We start from the raw sequence: 21,550 nt of genomic DNA, 5'->3' as shown, positions 1-21,550 counted from the left end.
TATCTACCTGAGGACGGGAAGGTGTATAAAGACAACTTAAAAGCTCATTACATTCTTGTGAAGGCAGCCAAGAAAAACTTCTTTCAAACCAAGATAGAAAATGCCCAAAATAAGAGTAAGGAAATCTTTAGTATAGTTAAATCCTTTACCACCCCGAAAGCCGGCACAAAGGAAGGGCCATGCACAATAGAATGGTCTAAGCAAATAGCTCAATTCTTACTCAAAAAGATCTCTGTGATCCAACAAGCCTTCACTAACATCTCTGAGGAAGAACTGACCTTCTACCTTGGTTCTAATAGCACATTTCAACGCTTGGATCTTCCATCTTAACTAGCTTTCCCTGAGTTTCAGCTTGAAGAGTCACTGACCCTTCTTCAAAGCATTAAGTCTACCTCTCCTACCGACCTATGTCCAGCGAATATCCTGAACCTATTAGCTCCCACCATAAACCCCACGGTAAACCAGCTCTTTAATGCTTCCCTCTCCTCAGGCAACATGCCAAAATTATGAAAGAATGCTAAGATTCTTCAACTTATAAAAAGGCTAACGCCAAACCAACAGACCCTGCCAACTACAGGGCAATCTCCCTTCTTCCGGCCCTCTCCAAAGTATTAGAGAAGCATGTAAGCAAGGCCCTCCAAAAACACATTAAAGGTGGAAAGCTCCTTCATGAGTCCCAATCCAGTTTTAGGGCTAGTTATATACAGATTAGACATGCCTTGCAATCAGTCTTACCGCCAGGCGTGACCCTAGAGGAGTCCTCGCCATTAGAGGATAGGCTCCTGACCGATCATCTGCAAAAAAAAGCGATCTCACTGATGTATAAAAAAATAATTAATAATAGGCCTGACCCCACGGGGACTGTCAAGGCTGCATGGGAAAAAGAGTTGGGAGACATTGATGAGGCAGACTGGCGGGAGGCACTAGCTTCCCCTAAAGAGGCGGCAATTCCGTCCAGACTGCGGCTTGTACAACTTAAAACTCTCCGCCGCACATACTATACAAGAGTTCTCCTGCATAAAATTGGGAGGATGGACACACCGCAATGTTTGAGAGGGTGTGGGGAGCTTGGGACCTTCTTCCATACCATCTGGACCTGCCCCACAATAGAAAGATACTGGATGGCAGTGATGAGGACGCTATCCCAGGTCACGGGAATCACTATATTGCCAGAGCCGAGGTACTACTTGCTCAATATCTGGGAACCAACGGACTTAAATACGATGGCTCAGGGATGGGTGACCTTTGGGGTTACGGTTGCACAGCGAAACATAGCGCAGCGATGGGGGTCTGGGGCTAGCCCTACCCTGGCCCAGTGGTGTACAGACATGGACATGGCGATGGTGGCAGAAAAGTCTGTCTTTATTTATCGGGGCTGTCCCAAAAAATGGGAAAGGGTATGGGGAGGCTAGAATCCCTACCTGGGAGATATATGTGAGCCACCTCCCCCCGAGGGCGATGATTCAGATGAGGGCAGCTAGACGAATCTGTTGCAGTACTATGTTTACTACACGAGAGGAAGGGAGAAAATTGGAACTGAGTGCTACCCGGGTGAGGAACTATGAAGCGGATAAAAATGTGTTTATGCATAATAACGTGATCTGTATGCATGTCATGCCAATAATACTGTATGAAAATTGTTTTGTTTTTACAATAAAAAATGTTTTCAAACAGTTTTAGGGCTAACTACAGTACGGAGTCCGCTCTGCTGGAAGTGACTGAATTTCTCAAGGGTAAGCTGGACTAGGGAGGCAAGTCTGTTCTGATACTGCTTGATCTGTCGGCGGCCTTCGATACGGTTTCACATGAGAGGCTCCTGGAGAGACTTGCCTGGGAGGGACCGCCTTAACATGGACGTCATCCTTCTTGGCAAATGGATCCCAGGAGATCTGGCTCCCACCTTTCTCATCCCCTGTTCCGGCCATCAATGTAGGTGTCCCTCAGGGCTCCATTCTCAGTCCTACCCTTTGTAATATATATTTATCCCCCTTACATTTCTGGTAGAGGAAGAGGGCGCCAAAATAGTTTCCTATGCTGATGACACTCAGCTGATTTTTACGTGTGAAAAGGAACCGGCTTTGACAGGGCAATGATTAGGTCTTGCCTCACAAAGGTTTTTAACTGGCTTAAGATCAATCAGCTGAAGTACAGTCCTGACAAAACTGAAGTTGTTTTCTTTGGTAATCCAGAAACGCCTGACTGGAGCTCTTGTTGGCCAAAAGATCTGCTGCCCCTGCCCGCGGAAAAGGAGAAAGACAAAAACTTGGGAATTTTCATAAACGAGACACTCTCCATGCGCTTTCAAATCCAAAATCTAACTGGCGCTTGCTTTGGCATACTCCGGATGCTAAAGAAATTCCTGCCACTGTTACCGCTTGAGAGCAGAAAGATCGTGGTGCAGGCTCTGGTTACATCAAAGCTTGACTATGTCAACAGCTTTGACCTCGGTCTTCCCAATTCCCCTACCCAGTGCCTACAAGTTGTACAAAACGCGGCGGCCACAGCCATCCTGAGACCTAAACCCAAATCTAGTATGACCCCTATTCTTAAGTCTCTACACTGGCTCCGCATAAAAAAACAGATCAACTCCAAAGCAATGACCATCATCTTTAAAGCTTTGCCTGGCTTAGGAGCCGGCTACCTTAATAAGCGCATTAATCGCTACACAACATCTAGACCCCTAAGATCTTCCAATGCTGAACCTGGCCATCGTGCTTAAAATATGCTGTGCCCACACTGGCGGCAGATCTCTCGGCTTTCTTGGTGCAAAATTGTGGAATAGCCTTCCTGAGTCTCTGAGACTAACCTCATACCTACTCTCTTTCAGGAAAAACTTAAACACCTGGCTTTTTAATAACTGATGGGTCTTTTACGCACATTTTCCTCCTGCTGTCATATGCCAGGGCACTCCAGTCTGAGTAGCTGCGCGCTTTATTAAATACGCTATTTTATTTTAGTAGGTCCCTGACAGTGCAAAGGAACACTAGTTCAAATTCTAAGGGCCTTATTAAAGAGGCCGTGCTTCACTTTTATGCCGCTGGTGCGTCACTTTTTGTGACGCACCAGCAGCGTAACAAATGTGCCATGTTGCACCCTATTTACAAAGTGACGCATCTAGGCAGATGTGTCCCTTTGTAAACCCCTGCACCACATTATACCTGTGCCAGGTATAATGTATGCAGGGTGGGTGTTGCCAGCAAAAAGCCTCATAGAAGTGACGCTTTGAAATCAGAAAACATTGCGCCATGGCATCAATATCTTACACCTGCCTCACAGCAGATGTAAGACTGATGCAGGCAAGCCCCATGTGAAAGGATACATTGCTGGGCACATTGCCTCTATTTTCAGACACAGCCCAGCAATGCATCACTTTTGCACCTACAGATACGTCAGAAATACTGACGTATCTGTAACTCCTTGCGACATGATGCATCATACAGTGAATATGACACATCCTTCATTTCGCAAGGAGGGCTCACTAAGAAGTGACATATCCCTGTTTTCACACAGCAATGCATCACTTCTCATAAATAAGGTCATGAATGTGTTTACATCTAATATTCAGGGTTACTTATGTGTGTTTTCAATAGTGGAACACAGCAGCAGCTCACCAACATTACTGCAAATAATCTCTGTGACGCACTCCCATTTCTTATATGTTAGGCGTTGTTTTGACAACTCCCTACCAGACATTATAGCCGCCGTCCCTGTAATTTACGACATTCACTGGCAGAATCGTACAGGGAACACTCGAGGGGGAGGAGTGGCAATAATATTCAAGAGACATCTAGCAGCAACCAAAATATTGGCTGAGTCAGCGGATCTGGCCGACTTGCTGGCGATAAAAATCATGCTTGATAACATGTGTGTTACAGTTCTTACAGCCTATCGCCCCCCCCAATGCCACCCCAGGCTTTAACGACTCCTTTATGTCCTCTGTCTCCGACATGTGTTCCAGATATAGAAACATCATAGTCACAGGAGACTTTAATTTTCACTGGGACAAAGAACAGAAACAGCCAGCAGCTAGCTCCCTAGAGACAACTATGTCCTCCGTGGGCTTTAGGCAGCTCGTAAACGCCCCTACTCATATAAAAGGCCACACCTTAGATCTGATATGGACCACAGATTTCAGGGTGGTATTAGCTGGAATCCTCTAATAAAGATGTAGACCAAGACTGTAAGGACATGATGGACTACTTAGTAACAGCCATCGATCAGTTAGCACCCGAGAAACTCCAAACAAAAAATAGTGGAATAAAGGGAGCCCCATGGTTCACACCCGCCTTGAGAGATCAAAGGAAGGCTCTGCGTAACATGGAGAGAAACTGGAGGAAAAATAAGGATATAGACGCCTGTGAACAATATAAGAAGGCGCTTCGCAGCTATAAAAAATCCACCCAGGAAACTAAAGCCTCATTTTATGAGATTCGTATAAATAGGGCGACTAATGTTCAAAAGGAAACGTTCAAAATCCTGAAGGAATTAACTAAAAAAGCTCAGGATATAAACAGCAGCATAAACTGTGATACTTTCCAGAAATATTTTCTTGATAAAGTAGACGCCATTATGCTCGAAATAAAAAATATGGGGCATGGCCTCATCGAGCAACAGGCTATCCTAAACCCTGCTGCCAGCTGCCTAGCATCATTTCCCCTTATGGACTCACTAACCCTTGAATCGCTGATGAGGAAGACAAAATCAGGTTCCCCAGCAGATCCCTGCCCTCCTAATATTTTCTGCTTGGCACGACCTATGTTAGAGGGCCATATCCTAGCCACTCTGAATAAATCCTTGCGCACCGGCAGGCTCCCCACTAGCTTCAAAGAAGCTTGTGTAAGACCGCTGCTAAAGAAAGTGGGGGGCAGATCCCAACGCCTTAAAAAATTATAGACCCATATCCCAGCTGCCTTTCCTGTCCAAAGTCCTTGAGCAACATGTGCTTAAATCTCTGTCTAGCTTTCTGGAGTCTAACCATCTACTCCATGAGAGGCAGGCAGGTTTCCGCGCACATCACAGCACCGAGCTTGTCATGCTCTCGGTGCTGGACGAGCTCAGAAGGATGGCTGACAGTAAGAGACCGAGCGCCCTGATTTTGTTAGACCTATCAGCGGCGTTCGATACTGTCAGCCATACCCTTCTACTGGACAGGCTGGCTGGGGTTGGGATTCAGGGCTCAGCTCTTCGGTGGCTGGAATCTTTCTTATCTGGGAGAACCCAGAGAATCCAGATTGGAGATAGCATATCAGGAGTGGGAGGTCTGACCTGTGGTGTCCCCCAGGGTTCAGCGCTATCCCCACTCCTGTTTAACCTATATCTGCAGCCCCTGATTAACACACTAGCGGAGATGGGCTGTCGGGTGTTCAACTATGCCGACGACACTCAGCTGCTGTTGGGCATAGATGACACCGTACAAGCCCAGTCACACGCCCAGGACATACTTAGATACACAGTTCACTGGATGGCTACTAACCAGCTAAAAATTAACCCGGAAAAAACAGAGGTGCTGATAGTACCATCCAAGTGCTCCTCCTGGAGTGACATGTTCTGGCCCCAGGAGCTGGGCCCAACTCCACAGCCAGTCACTACAGTCAAAAGTCTTGGCATTAAGTTAGACAGTTCTCTTTCAATGACCAACCAGGTTTCCACTGTAGTCGGTACCTGCACTGGTCTTTTAAGACAGCTGCGCAAACTAGTTCCTCTCCTTTCCGAGCCGATGCTTCGCACAGTGGTTTCTGCCACCATAGTGTCAAGACTCGACTATGGAAATGCGCTCTACTTAGGCCTGCCAAAGACGCTAATTAACAGACTCCAAGTAGTCCTAAACGATGCCGCCAGGCTCATTTTTAATCTCCCGAGGAGAGCGCATGCCTCCCCATTATTAAAGAGTCTACACTGGCTGCCAATCGGGCATAGGTCCACCTTTAAAAGCCTCTGTATAGCCCATAAAGCCATCTATGGGCAGGCCCCGGCCTACATCAAGGAACGGATTGAGGTATATAGACCGGAAAGAAACCTTAGGTCTTCAGACGCCCAACTCCTTGTTTGCCCACGTTTCAAACTGGCTACAATGGGAGGGAGAACTTTTTTGGTCGTGCTACCGAACCTATGGAACGCCCTGCCTGAGGCACTCCGTAAGGAGGGTAACCTACTCCGTTTCAGGAAAGCCCTGAAAACCAACCTTTTCAGAACAGCACACAACCTAGCGTAAATCCTGTCTCTTCCTCTACCCTTCTCAGTACCCTGGTTATTATGTCATGAGGTAAAAGCGCCCTGAGACCTGCAGGTGATTTGGCGCGATATAAACCCGCAATAACAAATAACAAATAACAAATCTAAAAAACTTTTTTATGTATATTGCATGAAGCATAAACATTTCTCTGCAAAATAGCTGTAGTAGACTCTCACACCTCAGGTACATAACAAATGATTTAAAGGAAAACAGTATTCAAAACAATCTATTTAAGCAATATTCAAGGTCATTAGGGCAAAACTCTGGAGAACTGAGCTGACTCTGTCAGGGGGCCCCCTGAAAGGCTGAGGCCCTGGGCCAGAGACCACTTTGCCCATGCATTAAAACGTCTCTGACTCAGCAGCCTGTAGTGCCTCATGCTCAGGGTGCAGCGCATAGCAAGAGCGCTGGCTGCCTCCTTGTCAGCACCCCACACTCAACAGCCTGCAGTGCCTCATGCTCAGGGTGCAGCGCACAGCAAGGTCGCTGGCTGCCTCCTTGTCAGCACCCCACACTCAACTGCCTGCAGTGCCTCATGCTCAGGGTGCAGCACACAGGAAGAGCGCTGGCTGCCTCCTTGTCAGCACCCCACACACAGCAGCCTGCAGTGGCTCATGCTTAGGGTGCAGCGCACAGCAAGAGCGCTGGCCGCCTCCTTGTCAGCACCCCACACTCAGCAGTCTGCAGTGCCTCATGGTCAGGGTGCAGCGCACAGCAAGGGCGCTGGCTGTCTCCTTGTCAGCATCCAACACTCAGCAGCACCTCATGCTCAGGGTGCAGTGCACAGCAAGAGCGCTGTCTGCCTACTTGTCAGTACCCCACACTCAGCAGCCTGCAGTGCCTCATGCTCAGGGTGCAGCGCACAGCAAGAGCGATGGCTGCCTCCTTGTCAGCACCCCACACTCAGCAGCCTGCAGTGGCTCATGCTTAGCGTGCAGCGCACAGCAAGAGCGCTGGCCACCTCCTTGTCAGCACCCCACACTCAGCAGCCTGCAGTGACTCATGCTCAGGGTGCAGCCCACAGCAAGAGCTCTGGCGGCCTCCTTGTCAGCACCCCACTCTCAGCAGCCTGCAGTGCCTCATGCTCAGGGTGCAGCGCACAGCAAGAGAGCTGGCCACCTCCTTGTCAGTACCCCACACTCATCAGCCTGCAGTACCTCATGCTCTGGGTGCAGCGCACAGCAAGAGTGCCGGCTGCCTCCTTGTCAGCACCCCACACTCAGCAGCCTGCAGTGCCTCAGCGCCCTGCTCGGAGCTAGTTTAATATGCGTGACTATACATTCTTATGCGGTGTTGTGGAGGCCAGCATTAAATTTGTGTCAGTCTAATCTTTGATGCAAAGTACTTGGCAGGGATGTGAGTCACTTGCTTCTCTTTCTATGGCGCATAGACCAAGCACAGATTCATTTAGTTAGATTAGTGTCCCTCACCTCCCCGTTTCCTACAGCTGTTTGCTTAAGTCAGCAAGACAGATCACGCTCACAACTTTTCCCTCAGTAGGACAGATGTGCTTGAATACTGCAATTCTGATGTAAATAAACATCACTTTGCACCTGATGAATGTAAAAGGAGCCCTTACCAACCCAAATGATATTGGTTGTTTATTTAAACCCTGGCCTGCATACTGGGCTCTCTAGCGGAAACGCCTTGAGCTCAGTTGTAAATGGTGGCTCTTGCAGGTTGCACTTTTTGGGTCTAAGCCTATCAGATAACGCAGCTGTCTGGTATGCAAACAAAATCTTGGGGACATTCAGAATGCTTCCTAACAATGCATTCCGCCCATTGTTTACCACTGGCTTTGTGGTTTGTATCTCACATTTACTTGCTTTCTATTTGCTGGCTCTATTTGTCTGAAGCTGTCTAGTTTGAGTTCCTCCCTTCTGTTGCTCCAACGCTATTTACTGTATTTTTCCACCAGTGCTCGATTTCTGTAAACAAGACTTTAAAGCTTATTCTTAGCAAATTTGTTATGCATACAAACACAGAGGTCAGAAGTCAGGCTCTGTCTTCTCGGGAGCTAAGTTATTACTTTTCTTTCTCTGACTTTAAAGTGAAAGCATTTATGTGACAAGCATGCTGGTTCCTGGCGGTAGGCTTGAGGAAAACTGCACGATTTCTAGCATACAATAAAATGTAACTGTCTGTAAATGACCCATGCATATATTTCAGAATATATCAGAATTAGAAAAGCATAAATGAAGCACATTTTTGGTTAATTGTAAAGGGTAGTAGAAACAAATATTTTATTACGATCACAACAAATTAATATAGTGGGTAATAACATTCCCACTAATTATTGTTTGCGTGCGGTATACTTTTATAACTAAAACTGTATGTCTGTGCAAATGTAATGGTCATTTTAATTGAAGATGTGTTGTCTGTAATGGCAGTACTTCACCACGCCTTGCATACTTCCCTTTTACCCACTCCACTGTACTCTGCACAACTCAACGCCACTGCAGTCTACTCTGCCCCACTCCACACTAAGCCACTCAACTCCACACTGCATGCCAACACTCTACTACGTACCACTCCACTCTATGCCTCTTCACTCTACACCCCTCTACTTTATGCCACTGCACTCTACTACATACTACTCTATTATGCACCACTGCACTTTTTGCCCCTGCACTCTATACCATTCCACTCTGCGCCACTCCACTCTATGCCACTCTACTCTGCAACACTGCACTCTATGCCGATTCACTCTACTCTGTACTACTGCACTCTATGCCAGTGCACTCTATGCCAATCCACTCTACTCCCCTCTAATCTACTCTGGCCTCTATGGCACTCTACTCTCCACCACTGTACTCCATCATGCACCACTCCACTCTACTCTGAAACAATCTACTCTATGCCACTGCACTCAGCACCACTCTAGTCAGCGCCACTCCACTCAGCACCACTCTACTCTACTCTGCGCAGTTACACTCTAGTCTGCACCACTGCACAATACTCTGCATCACTGAACTCTACACCAATTTAACTCAAAAACAATGCCCTTTACGCCACTGCACTCTATGCCAATTTACTCTACACCACTGCACTCTATGACACTATACTGTACACTAAAACACAATATGCCACTGCAATATATGCCACTGCTCTCTATGCAATTGTACTCTACATAATTGCAGTCTATGCCACTCTATTCTACTCTGCACCACTGTAACTCTATCCTACTTCTCTCTATGCCACTCTACTCTGTGCCACTATGTGCCAATTTACTGTATGCCACTCTACGACACACTACAGCACTTTACGGGAGTCTAGTCGTCAACTATGCACTCTCCTCCACTTCACTCTCTGCCACTCCACGCCACTGCATTCTGTGCCACTCTACCCTACACCACTCCACTCTACTGTGCAGCACTCCACCCTATGCCACACACGCTTTCCGAAGTCCAGAACCCAGTGCCTCGCTCCTAGACCTGCCGGACCGATAACAGGATCATTTCTTCATTTGTCAAGATTAGGAAAATCCTCACATCAAGAAGGTTTCCTATGCCTCATCCGGCCGTGAAGTATTTAAAACTCACGAGATCTTTCATTTGATTTAAAGGGTCTAGGGAGCGAGTGCCTGATTACAAAAGATTATATCAGGAAATTGATTATTTCTTTGAAAGAATATATAAATCATCAATAATTAAAGGAGACACGAAGGTGAACAATATAAATCAGCTTTTTATCCGGCTACCATCAATTAGCAATTATCTCAATTCGCTGTGCTCTTTCAAAGAGTGACATACGTGGCTACTCCAGAAGAAGGCGCTGGTCGCCGAAACGCGCGTAGAGAATTATTCCTTTATGCCACTTTTTAAATTATGATTATATGTCTTTTTTTGTACTGATTGTCTTTTCATGCATTTTATTAATTTGTTGACAAATAATTTGCTTTTAACTTCATGATTTGTATTATATAATTTATGTGATTAATTCTCTTTGTTTATATATTGTATAGCACTGATTGTTTTTTATGTCTCTATTAATTTGTTATAAAATATTTTGTTCGTGATTTTAAGATTTGAATGATATATTCTGTATGATTGACTCCTCTTTGTTTATATACTTTATAATAAAAATATTTTAATTAGACCTACTCACACTATTTCGTTTTATATGATTTTTCTATTGTGATAAAAACAGTTGGTTGGTTAAAGTGCCTTGGTTGTTATCTCTCATGCTGACTTCAGTTTACTCTGCCACACTCCACTCTCTGCCACTGAACTTTACACCACTCTCTCTACACCACTGCACACTATGACACTGCACTCTACTCTGCACCACTCTGCTCTAGTGCACTCTTTGCCAATGAACTGTGCAACACTACACTATACACCACTCTACTCTGTATCGCTCCTCTCTATGTCAATTTACTCTACGCCAATCCACTCTAATACACTATAATCTACACTGCACTCTATGGCACTGCACTCTACTCTGAAACAATCGGCTCTCTGCTACTGCACTGTATGTCACTCTGGTCCACTCTATGCAACTGCAATCTACCCTTCACCACTCAACTCCATGCTACTCTATTCCACTCTACTGCACTCTACTCCATACTGTTTCACTCTACATGACTGCACACTACGCCACTGCACTCTACACCTCTTTACTAAAAAACAATACACTTGATGCAACTGCACTCAATGCCGATGCACTCTACACAACTTTACTCAAAACCAAGACACTCTACGCCACTGCAATCTATGCCAACATACTCTGCACCACTGCACTGTACGCCACTATACTTTACTTTGCAACACTCTACTCTATGTCTGTGCACTCTACGCTACTCTACTCCACACCATTGCACACTCTGCCACTATACTCTACGCCACTTCACTCTACACCAATGCACTATATGCCACTCTACTCTACACCACTGCACCCTACAACACTCCACTCTGTAAAACTGCACTCTCCGCCACTGAACCCCATGCCACTCTACTCTGCACCACTCTACTCTGCGTCACTGCACTGTATGCCACTGCACTTTACTCTGCACCACTCAACTCTATGCCACTGGATTGCACTCTACGCCAATGCACCCTACAAATGCACTGTACCCCACTACACTCTATAATACTAAACTCTATGCCACTCTAATCTACTCTGCACCACTGCACTCTATGACCCTGCACTCTATGCCTTTCTACTCTACTCTGCGCCACTCTACTGTACATCAGAGCACTTCACGCCAATGCACTGTACACCACTTTACTAAAAACCTATGCACTCTACACCACTGCACTCTACACCAATCTGCTCCGCACCACTGTACCACTTTTCATCAACCTTGTCTGTATCAACAACAACAATAGACCCCGCAATGGAATTTATATCAAAAGAAGGTGGTGGGGGGTTGGGGGGGCTGAAGAAGGCAAAGTCACCCTCTAAGCGTTCCTGACTATATGATCCCTCTTTCAAAATTTGCTGTTGGCAACAGACTACTCCATTTACAATTGGCTTGGGAGGCATCAACGTCCGACTAGTGGGTTTTGCACACTATCACGGGGGGGGGGGGGGCACCAGGTTGAGTTTATGACTCCCCCAAGGGATTCCGAGGTGAGACAGACTCCATTGCTTTGGCAGCAAAAGAAATGCCTGGCTCTGATTCAAGGTGTGGATTCTGCAGTAGAATGCGATAGTACAGGTGCCTCTTTCCAAAAGAGGACTGGGGTACTACTCAAATATCTTTCTGGCGGAGAAAGCAGCAGGCGACTTTCGAATGATCCTGAACCGAAGTATCTGAACAGGTTTGTACCAATGCTACCCTTCAAAATGGAGACTTTGCAGTGAGTAATTCCACTAATGTTCCGGACCAATCACAACAAAGTTTTTCTTTCAGAATTTAGAATGATGGCATTGCGGTCCTTGGCTTTCCAGTTGTTCAACAGCCAGAGCCTTCTGGTGAAATGTTGGTTGAGGCTTCTGAGACACATGGAAGCTGCAGTATTCACAGTCCCTTGGACCAGATTTCATCTGCGGTCCTTTTGGAATCATCTGCATGCCTGGTAATGCCCAGCTTCAGAGGAATCAAAGGTCAAATTCCAGTGACTTGGGAGATTCAGCAGGAACTTCTGTGGTGGAAGAATCCCTGCTGTCTGTCAAAGGGAGTGTTTCTTCAGCCCACCCAAAAGTATTGTCTATGGATGCCAGCTCCTTCAGTAGGGGGCTACTCTGTAGGGGCAGTCATTTCAGGCCAAATGGTCTCTTCCCGATAGCAGATGCTCCTCCAACTGGAGCAAACTCATGGATGTGTTCCAGACATGCTTGGGTTTCCAGCAGTCTTTGAAGGGTTGCAATGTAGTGGTCCAGATGGACAATATGGTGGCAATGACGTTTGTCAACAATCAAGGGGGTTCCAGGTCAAAGTCCTTGAGTCTAGTTGCAACTCAGTTGTTCCTTTGGGCTAAATGTCACCTTGTGTCCCTTTGGGAAGTGCACATCAAAGGACTGGACAATGTGGTGGCAGATTCCCTCAGCAGGGATGTGAGTCACTTGCTTCTCTTTCTATGGCGCATAGACCAAGCACAGATTCATTTAGTTAGATTAGTGTCCCTCACCTCCCCGTTTCCTACAGCTGTTTGCTTAAGTCAGCAAGACAGATCACGCTCACAACTTTTCCCTCAGTAGGACAGATGTGCTTGAATACTGCAATTATGATGTAAATAAACATCACTTTGCACCTGATGAATGTAAAAGGAGCCCTTACCAACCCAAATGATATTGGTTGTTTATTTAAACCCTGGCCTGCATACTGGGCTCTCTAGCGGAAACGCCTTGAGCTCAGTTGTAAATGGTGGCTCTTGCAGGTTGCACTTTTTGGGTCTAAGCCTATCAGATAACGCAGCTGTCTGGTATGCAAACAAAATCTTGGGGACATTCAGAATGCTTCCTAACAATGCATTCCGCCCATTGTTTACCACTGGCTTTGTGGTTTGTATCTCACATTTACTTGCTTTCTATTTGCTGGCTCTATTTGTCTGAGGCTGTCTAGTTTGAGTTCCTCCCTTCTGTTGCTCCAACGCTATTTACTGTATTTTCCCACCAGTGCTCGATTTCTGTAAACAAGACTTTAAAGCTTATTCTTAGCAAATTTGTTATGCATACAAACACAGAGGTCAAAGGTCAGGCTCTGTCTTCTCGGGAGCTAAGTTATTACTTTTCTTTCTCTGACTTTAAAGTGAAAGCATTTATGTGACAAGCGTGCTGGTTCCTGGCGGTAGGTTTGAGAAAAACTGCACGATTTCTAGCATACAATAAAATGTAACTGTCTGTAAATGACCCATGCATATATTTCAGAATATATCAGAATTAGAAAAGCATAAATGAAGCACATTTTTGGTTAATTGTAAAGGGTAGTAGAAACAAATATTTTATTACGATCACAACAAATCAATATAGTGGGTAATAACGTTCCCACTAATTATTGTTTGCGTGCGGTATACTTTTATAACTAAAACTGTATGTCTGTGCAAATGTAATGGTCATTTTAATTGAAGATGTGTTGTCTGTAATGGCAGTACTCTACCACGCCTTGCATACTTCCCTTTTACCCACTCCACTGTACTCTGCACAACTCAACGCCACTGCAGTCTACTCTGCCCCACTCCACACTAAGCCACTCAACTCCACACTGCATGCCAACACTCTACTACGTACCACTCCACTCTATGCCTCTTCACTCTACACCCCTCTACTTTATGCCACTGCACTCTACTACATACTACTCTATTATGCACCACTGCACTTTTTGCCCCTGCACTCTATACCATTCCACTCTGCGCCACTCCACTCTATGCCACTCTACTCTGCAACACTGCACTCTATGCCGATTCACTCTACTCTGTACTACTGCACTCTATGCCAGTGCACTCTATGCCAATCCACTCTACTCCCCTCTAATCTACTCTTGCCTCTATGCCACTCTACTCTCCACCACTGTACTCCATCATGCACCACTCCACTCTACTCTGAAACAATCTACTCTATGCCACTGCACTCAGCACCACTCTAGTCAGCGCCACTCCACTCAGCACCACTCTACTCTACTCTGCACAGTTACACTCTAGTCTGCACCACTGCACAATACTCTGCATCACTGAACTCTACACCAATTTAACTCAAAAACAATGCACTTTACGCCACTGCACTCTATGCCAATTTACTCTACACCACTGCACTCTATGACACTATACTGTACACTAAAACACAATATGCCACTGCAATATATGCCACTGCTCTCTATGCAATTGTACTCTACATAATTGCAGTCTATGCCACTCTATTCTACTCTGCACCACTGTAACTCTATCCTACTTCTCTCTATGCCACTCTACTCTGTGCCACTATGTGCCAATTTACTGTATGCCACTCTACGACACACTACAGCACTTTACGGGAGTCTAGTCGTCAACTATGCACTCTCCTCCACTTCACTCTCTGCCACTCCACGCCACTGCATTCTGCGCCACTCTACCCTACACCACTCCACTCTACTGTGCAGCACTCCACCCTATGCCGTCCACGCTTTCCGAAATCCAGAACCCAGTGCCTCGCTCCTAGACCTGCCGGACCGATAACAGGATCATTTCTTCATTTGTCAAGATTAGGAAAATCCTCACATCAAGAAGGTTTCCTATGCCTCATCCGGCCGTGAAGTATTTAAAACTCACGAGATCTTTCATTTGACTTAAAGGGTCTAGGGAGCGAGTGCCTGATTACAAAAGATTATATCAGGAAATTGATTATTTCTTTGAAAGAATATATAAATCATCAATAATTAAAGGAGACACGAAGGTGAACAATATAAATCAGCTTTTTATCCGGCTACCATCAATTAGCAATTATCTCAATTCGCTGTGCTCTTTCAAAGAGTGACATACGTGGCTACTCCAGAAGAAGGCGCTGGTCGCCGAAACGCGCGTAGAGAATTATTCCTTTATGCCACTTTTTAAATTATGATTATATGTCTTTTTTTGTACTGATTGTCTTTTGTTTCAAATTTGTTTTATTAGTTTCAAGAACAACAATCAACAGTACAGCATATGAGAGGCAGAGCCAACGCAGAAGGACACCGAGGCATTGGAGTACATAGGGTTTGTAAAGCAAACAGGTGTCAGGCAACGCTCGATTTAACCATGGCGTGAAGCCAGGCTTGTAGACGCCTCTTGTGAGGAGGTGCTGAAAGTGTATACATAAGAATTTCAACCAAAGTTCCAACCCCACCCCCCACCCCCGTCCTCCCGTCCCACCCCACCCAGTGTGCCAGATCCATGAAACTAATATAGCAGCGAACATATGACTGATGGTGCAATTACCCAGACGCGCTCGGGGAGTCATGCGTGTGTTCTGTGAGCCGCAGAATGCGGAGGTATCTAGGACACGTGACCCCGTTGAACTCCTTGGACAATAGAGAGAGCAATGGGAGCCATACTTTCCGATAAGCAGCCGTAGAATGTGTGAGCGTAGCCTGAATGCGTTCCATACCCAAAGTAAACCATATTTTATGCAGCCACCCCGCATGTGTGGGTTGGGTGTTAGAACCCCAGAGGGACAGAATGTGGTGTGTAGCGGCCTGCATGGCAATACCCATCTGGCGGCCTCTGGGGGATTTCAGGGGGAAAGTGAGTGCATTGGGCAAACCCAAGACGGTGTAAGCTGGGAACCTAGGGATTTCAGTGTCAAATGTAGAGTCAATGTCGTCCAAGACTGCCTTCCAGTATTCCTGGAGCTCTTTGCATTCCCAGAGGAGGTGAGTTAATGTGCCACGTTCTCCGCACCCTCTCCAACAGAGCGCGCTACGAGTGGGGTTGATTTTATGGAGCCGGGCTGGGATGAGGTGCCAGTAGATGGCCAGCTTCACCGCCGCCTCCCTGCCTGCAGTGTTCCGCGTGGTGTGGGAGGCCCTGTAGTACACAGCTTTCCATTCTGTGGGTGATAGGGTACGCCCTAGTTCTGCTTCCCACCTCTTCTGACCTGCAGTCTTGCCTGAAGGGGCAGGAGGAGTGAGCATCTTATAAAGTTCCGTGATAAGATGTTTGTCCGATTCTTTCGTTACGAGCCACTTCTCAAAGGTCGTCATGGGCCTGCCGACCAGGGGGGCAAGTACTGATTGTCTTTTCATGCATTTTATTAATTTGTTGACAAATAATTTGCTTTTAACTTCATGATTTGTATTATATAATTTATGTGATTAATTCTCTTTGTTTATATATTGTATAGCACTGATTGTTTTTTATGTCTCTATTAATTTGTTATAAAATATTTTGTTCGTGATTTTAAGATTTGAATTATATATTCTGTATGATTGACTCCTCTTTGTTTATATACTTTATAATAAAAATATTTTAATTAGACCTACTCACACTATTTCGTTTTATATGATTTTTCTATTGTGATAAAAACAGTTGATTGGTTAAAGTGCCTTGGTTGTTATCTCTCATGCTGACTTCAGTTTACTCTGCCACACTCCACTCTCTGCCACTGAACTTTACACCACTCTCTCTACACCACTGCACACTATGACACTGCACTCTACTCTGCACCACTCTGCTCTAGTGCACTCTTTGCCAATGAACTGTGCAACACTACACTATACGCCACTCTACTCTGTATCGCTCCTCTCTATGTCAATTTACTCTACGCCAATCCACTCTAATACACTATAATCTACACTGCACTCTATGGCACTGCACTCTACTCTGAAACAATCGACTCTATGCTACTGCACTGTATGTCACTCTGGTCCACTCTATGCAACTGCAATCTACCCTTCACCACCCTACTCCATGCTACTCTATTCCACTCTACTGCACTCTACTCCATACTGTTTCACTCTACATGACTGCACACTACGCCACTGCACTCTACACCTCTTTACTAAAAAACAATACACTTGATGCAACTGCACTCAATGCCGATGCACTCTACACAACTTTACTCAAAACCAAGACACTCTACGCCACTGCAATCTATGCCAACATACTCTGCACCACTGCACTGTACGCCACTATACTTTACTTTGCAACACTCTACTCTATGTCTGTGCACTCTACGCTACTCTACTCCACACCATTGCACACTCTGCCACTATACTCTACGCCACTTCACTCTACACCAATGCACTATATGCCACTCTACTCTACACCACTGCACCCTACAACACTCCACTCTGTAAAACTGCACTCTCCGCCACTGAACCCACGCCACTCTACTCTGCACCACTCTACTCTGCGCCACTGCACTGTATGCCACTGCACTTTACTCTGCACCACTCAACTCTATGCCACTGGATTGCACTCTACGCCAATGCACCCTACAAATGCACTGTACCCCACTACACTCTATAATACTAAACTCTATGCCATTCTAATCTACTCTGCACCACTGCACTCTATGACCCTGCACTCTATGCCTTTCTACTCTACTCTGCGCCACTCTACTGTACATCAGAGCACTTCACGCCAATGCACTGTACACCACTTTACTAAAAACCTATGCACTCTACACCACTGCACTCTACACCAATCTGCTCCGCACCACTGTACCACTTTTCATCAACCTTGTCTGTATCAACAACAACAATAGACCCCGCAATGGAATTTATATCAAAAGAGGGTGGTGGGGGGTTGGGGGGGATGAAGAAGGCAAAGTCACCCTCTAAGCGTTCCTGACTATATGATCCCTCTTTCAAAATTTGCTGTTGGCAACAGACTACTCCATTTACAATTGGCTTGGGAGGCATCAACGTCCGACTAGTGGGTTTTGCGCACTATCACGGGGGGGGCACCAGGTTGAGTTTATGACTCCCCCAAGGGATTCCGAGGTGAGACAGACTCCATTGCTTTGGCAGCAAAAGAAATGCCTGGCTCTGATTCAAGGTGTGGATTCTGCAGTAGAATGCGATAGTACAGGTGCCTCTTTCCAAAAGAGGACTGGGGTACTACTCAAATATCTTTCTGGTGGAGAAAGCAGCAGGCGACTTTCGAATGATCCTGAACCGAAGTATCTGAACAGGTTTGTACCAATGCTACCCTTCAAAATGGAGACTTTGCAGTGAGTAATTCCACTAATGTTCCGGACCAATCACAACAAAGTTTTTCTTTCAGAATTTAGAATGATGGCATTGCGGTCCTTGGCTTTCCAGTTGTTCAACAGCCAGAGCCTTCTGGTGAAATGTTGGTTGAGGCTTCTGAGACACATGGAAGCTGCAGTATTCACAGTCCCTTGGACCAGATTCTATCTGCGGTCCTTTTGGAATCATCTGCATGCCTGGTAATGCCCAGCTTCAGAGGAATTCAAAGGTCAAATTCCAGTGCCTTGGGAGATTCAGCAGGAACTTCTGTGGTGGAAGAATCCCTGCTGTCTGTCAAAGGGAGTGTTTCTTCAGCCCACCCAAAAGTATTGTCTATGGATGCCAGCTCCTTCGGTAGGGGGCTACTCTGTAGGGGCAGTCATTTCAGGCCAAATGGTCTCTTCCCGATAGCAGATGCTCCTCCAACTGGAGCAAACTCATGGATGTGTTCCAGACATGCTTGGGTTTCCAGCAGTCTTTGAAGGGTTGCAATGTAGTGGTCCAGATGGACAATATGGTGGCAATGACGTTTGTCAACAATCAAGGGGGTTCCAGGTCAAAGTCCTTGAGTCTAGTTGCAACTCAGTTGTTCCTTTGGGCTAAATGTCACCTTGTGTCCCTTTGGGAAGTGCACATCAAAGGACTGGACAATGTGGTGGCAGATTCCCTCAGCAGGGATGTGAGTCACTTGCTTCTCTTTCTATGGCGCATAGACCAAGCACAGATTCATTTAGTTAGATTAGTGTCCCTCACCTCCCCATTTCCTACAGCTGTTTGCTTAAGTCAGCAAGACCGATCACGCTCACAACTTTTCCCTCAGTAGGACAGATGTGCTTGAATACTGCAATTGTGATGTAAATAAACATCACTTTGCACCTGATGAATGTAAAAGGAGCCCTTACCAACCCAAATGATATTGGTTGTTTATTTAAACCCTGGCCTGCATACTGGGCTCTCTAGCGGAAACGCTTTGAGCTCAGTTGTAAATGGTGGCTCTTGCAGGTTGCACTTTTTGGGTCTAAGCCTATCAGATAACGCAGCTGTCTGGTATGCAAACAAAATCTTGGGGACATTCAGAATGCTTCCTAACAATGCATTCCGCCCATTGTTTACCACTGGCTTTGTGGTTTGTATCTCACATTTACTTGCTTTCTATTTGCTGGCTCTATTTGTCTGAGGCTGTCTAGTTTGAGTTCCTCCCTTCTGTTGCTTCAACGCTATTTACTGTATTTTTCCACCAGTGCTCGATTTCTGTAAACAAGACTTTAAAGCTTATTCTTAGCAAATTTGTTATGCATACAAACACAGAGGTCAAAAGTCAGGCTCTGTATTCTCGGGAGCTAAGTTATTACTTTTCTTTCTCTGACTTTAAAGTGAAAGCATTTATGTGACAAGCATGCTGGTTCCTGGCGGTAGGCTTGAGGAAAACTGCACGATTTCTAGCATACAATAAAATGTAACTGTCTGTAAATGACCCATGCATATATTTCAGAATATATCAGAATTAGAAAAGCATAAATGAAGCACATTTTTGGTTAATTGTAAAGGGTAGTAGAAACAAATATTTTATTACGATCACAACAAATCAATATAGTGGTAAATAACGTTCCCACTAATTATTGTTTGCGTGCAGTATACTTTTATAACTAAAACTGTATGTCTGTGCAAATGTAATGGTCATTTTAATTGAAGATGTGTTGTCTGTAATGGCAGTACTTCACCACGCCTTGCATACTTCCCTTTTACCCACTCCACCGTACTCTGCACAACTCAACGCCACTGCAGTCTACTCTGCCCCACTCCACACTAAGCCACTCAACTCCACACTGCATGCCAACACTCTACTACGTACCACTCCACTCTATGCCTCTTCACTCTACACCCCTCTACTTTATGCCACTGCACTCTACTACATACTACTCTATTATGCACCACTGCACTTTTTGCCCCTGCACTCTATACCATTCCACTCTGCGCCACTCCACTCTATGCCACTCTACTCTGCAACACTGCACTCTATGCCGATTCACTCTACTCTGTACTACTGCACTCTATGCCAGGGCACTCTATGCCAATCCACTCTACTCCCCTCTAATCTACTCTGGCCTCTATGCCACTCTACTCTCCACCACTGTACTCCATCATGCACCACTCCACTCTACTCTGAAACAATCTACTGTATGCCACTGCACTCAGCACCACTCTATTTTTTTTTTAAATATATTTTTATTGCAGAAGTAATAACAAGACCACATCTTAATCCAATCAGTACACTTGCAGCATCCCAATCTTAAAAGTTACAGTTATATCGTACACAGCCACTGGGCCCACATCCCGGAGGCTGGGCGGCGCTGCAGGATTACCTTCTCAGTAGGATGTTTCCGTACTCTCCGTTCTAAAGTGTACGACCAACCTCACCTTTTAGTATCTGCTTTTACCCCCCCTAAAACTCCCCCCCCCACCCATCTACAAACAAACTCAGAATTTCCAGGGAGATACCGGCAACAGCACATGCCTCATCCAAGCCCTTGCCGATCAAGTCGCTCCAGAGTCCCCCTCCCGGGCCTCCCCATATCACTGTCAGAGCACCTGCCTGCTATCCCGGGAGCCCCGGTTCCCTGGGCCCAACCTACGTGCTATCCTCCTATTCTACTCCGAGCCGCTAAGTCGAGCTACCCTCCTCAAAACGTTCCCCCCCTTACCCCCCCACAACTGCTGCTGCTAATGCGGGTGTCCAGATCCATGCCACCCAAAGGCTCGCCATCTGCCAGGAGTCGCCCGCAATCGCTCAAAGTGCATGGAAGCCACATGAATCAACATTCCCCCTCGTCATCCCCCACCATGTAATCACGCATCGCTTGCACCACCATCTCCCAGGCTCTTGCCATATCCATACAGCTCTTCCTGCCAAGTCTAGTAGCCTGCCGCATTCTAATGATGCTTTCACAGCTCGCCCACTTCAATAGCTCATTCATCCACCTCCTCACTGAAGGGCCTGCACTAGAGTTCCAGTGCCAGGTTATCTCTCTTTGTGCCAATATGAGTCCCAAATCAATAAATTTACTGGTTAATCTCGTCTTTTTCGTATGCGGAAACCAGAGCAGGAGACACGCCGCCATATCAAAGTCCACCTCCCTATCCGTTACCGCATTCAAGAGCGCCCCCACCTCCGGCCAGTACGTCCCCAGTGTCGGACATCCCCACAACATGTGATCCAAGTCAACCTCGGG

This window comes from Lissotriton helveticus, chromosome 2_1, assembly GCF_964261635.1.
Source record: "Lissotriton helveticus chromosome 2_1, aLisHel1.1, whole genome shotgun sequence".
Taxonomy (NCBI): Eukaryota; Metazoa; Chordata; class Amphibia; order Caudata; family Salamandridae; genus Lissotriton; species Lissotriton helveticus.
Note: the sequence above shows the minus strand (reverse complement) of the source record.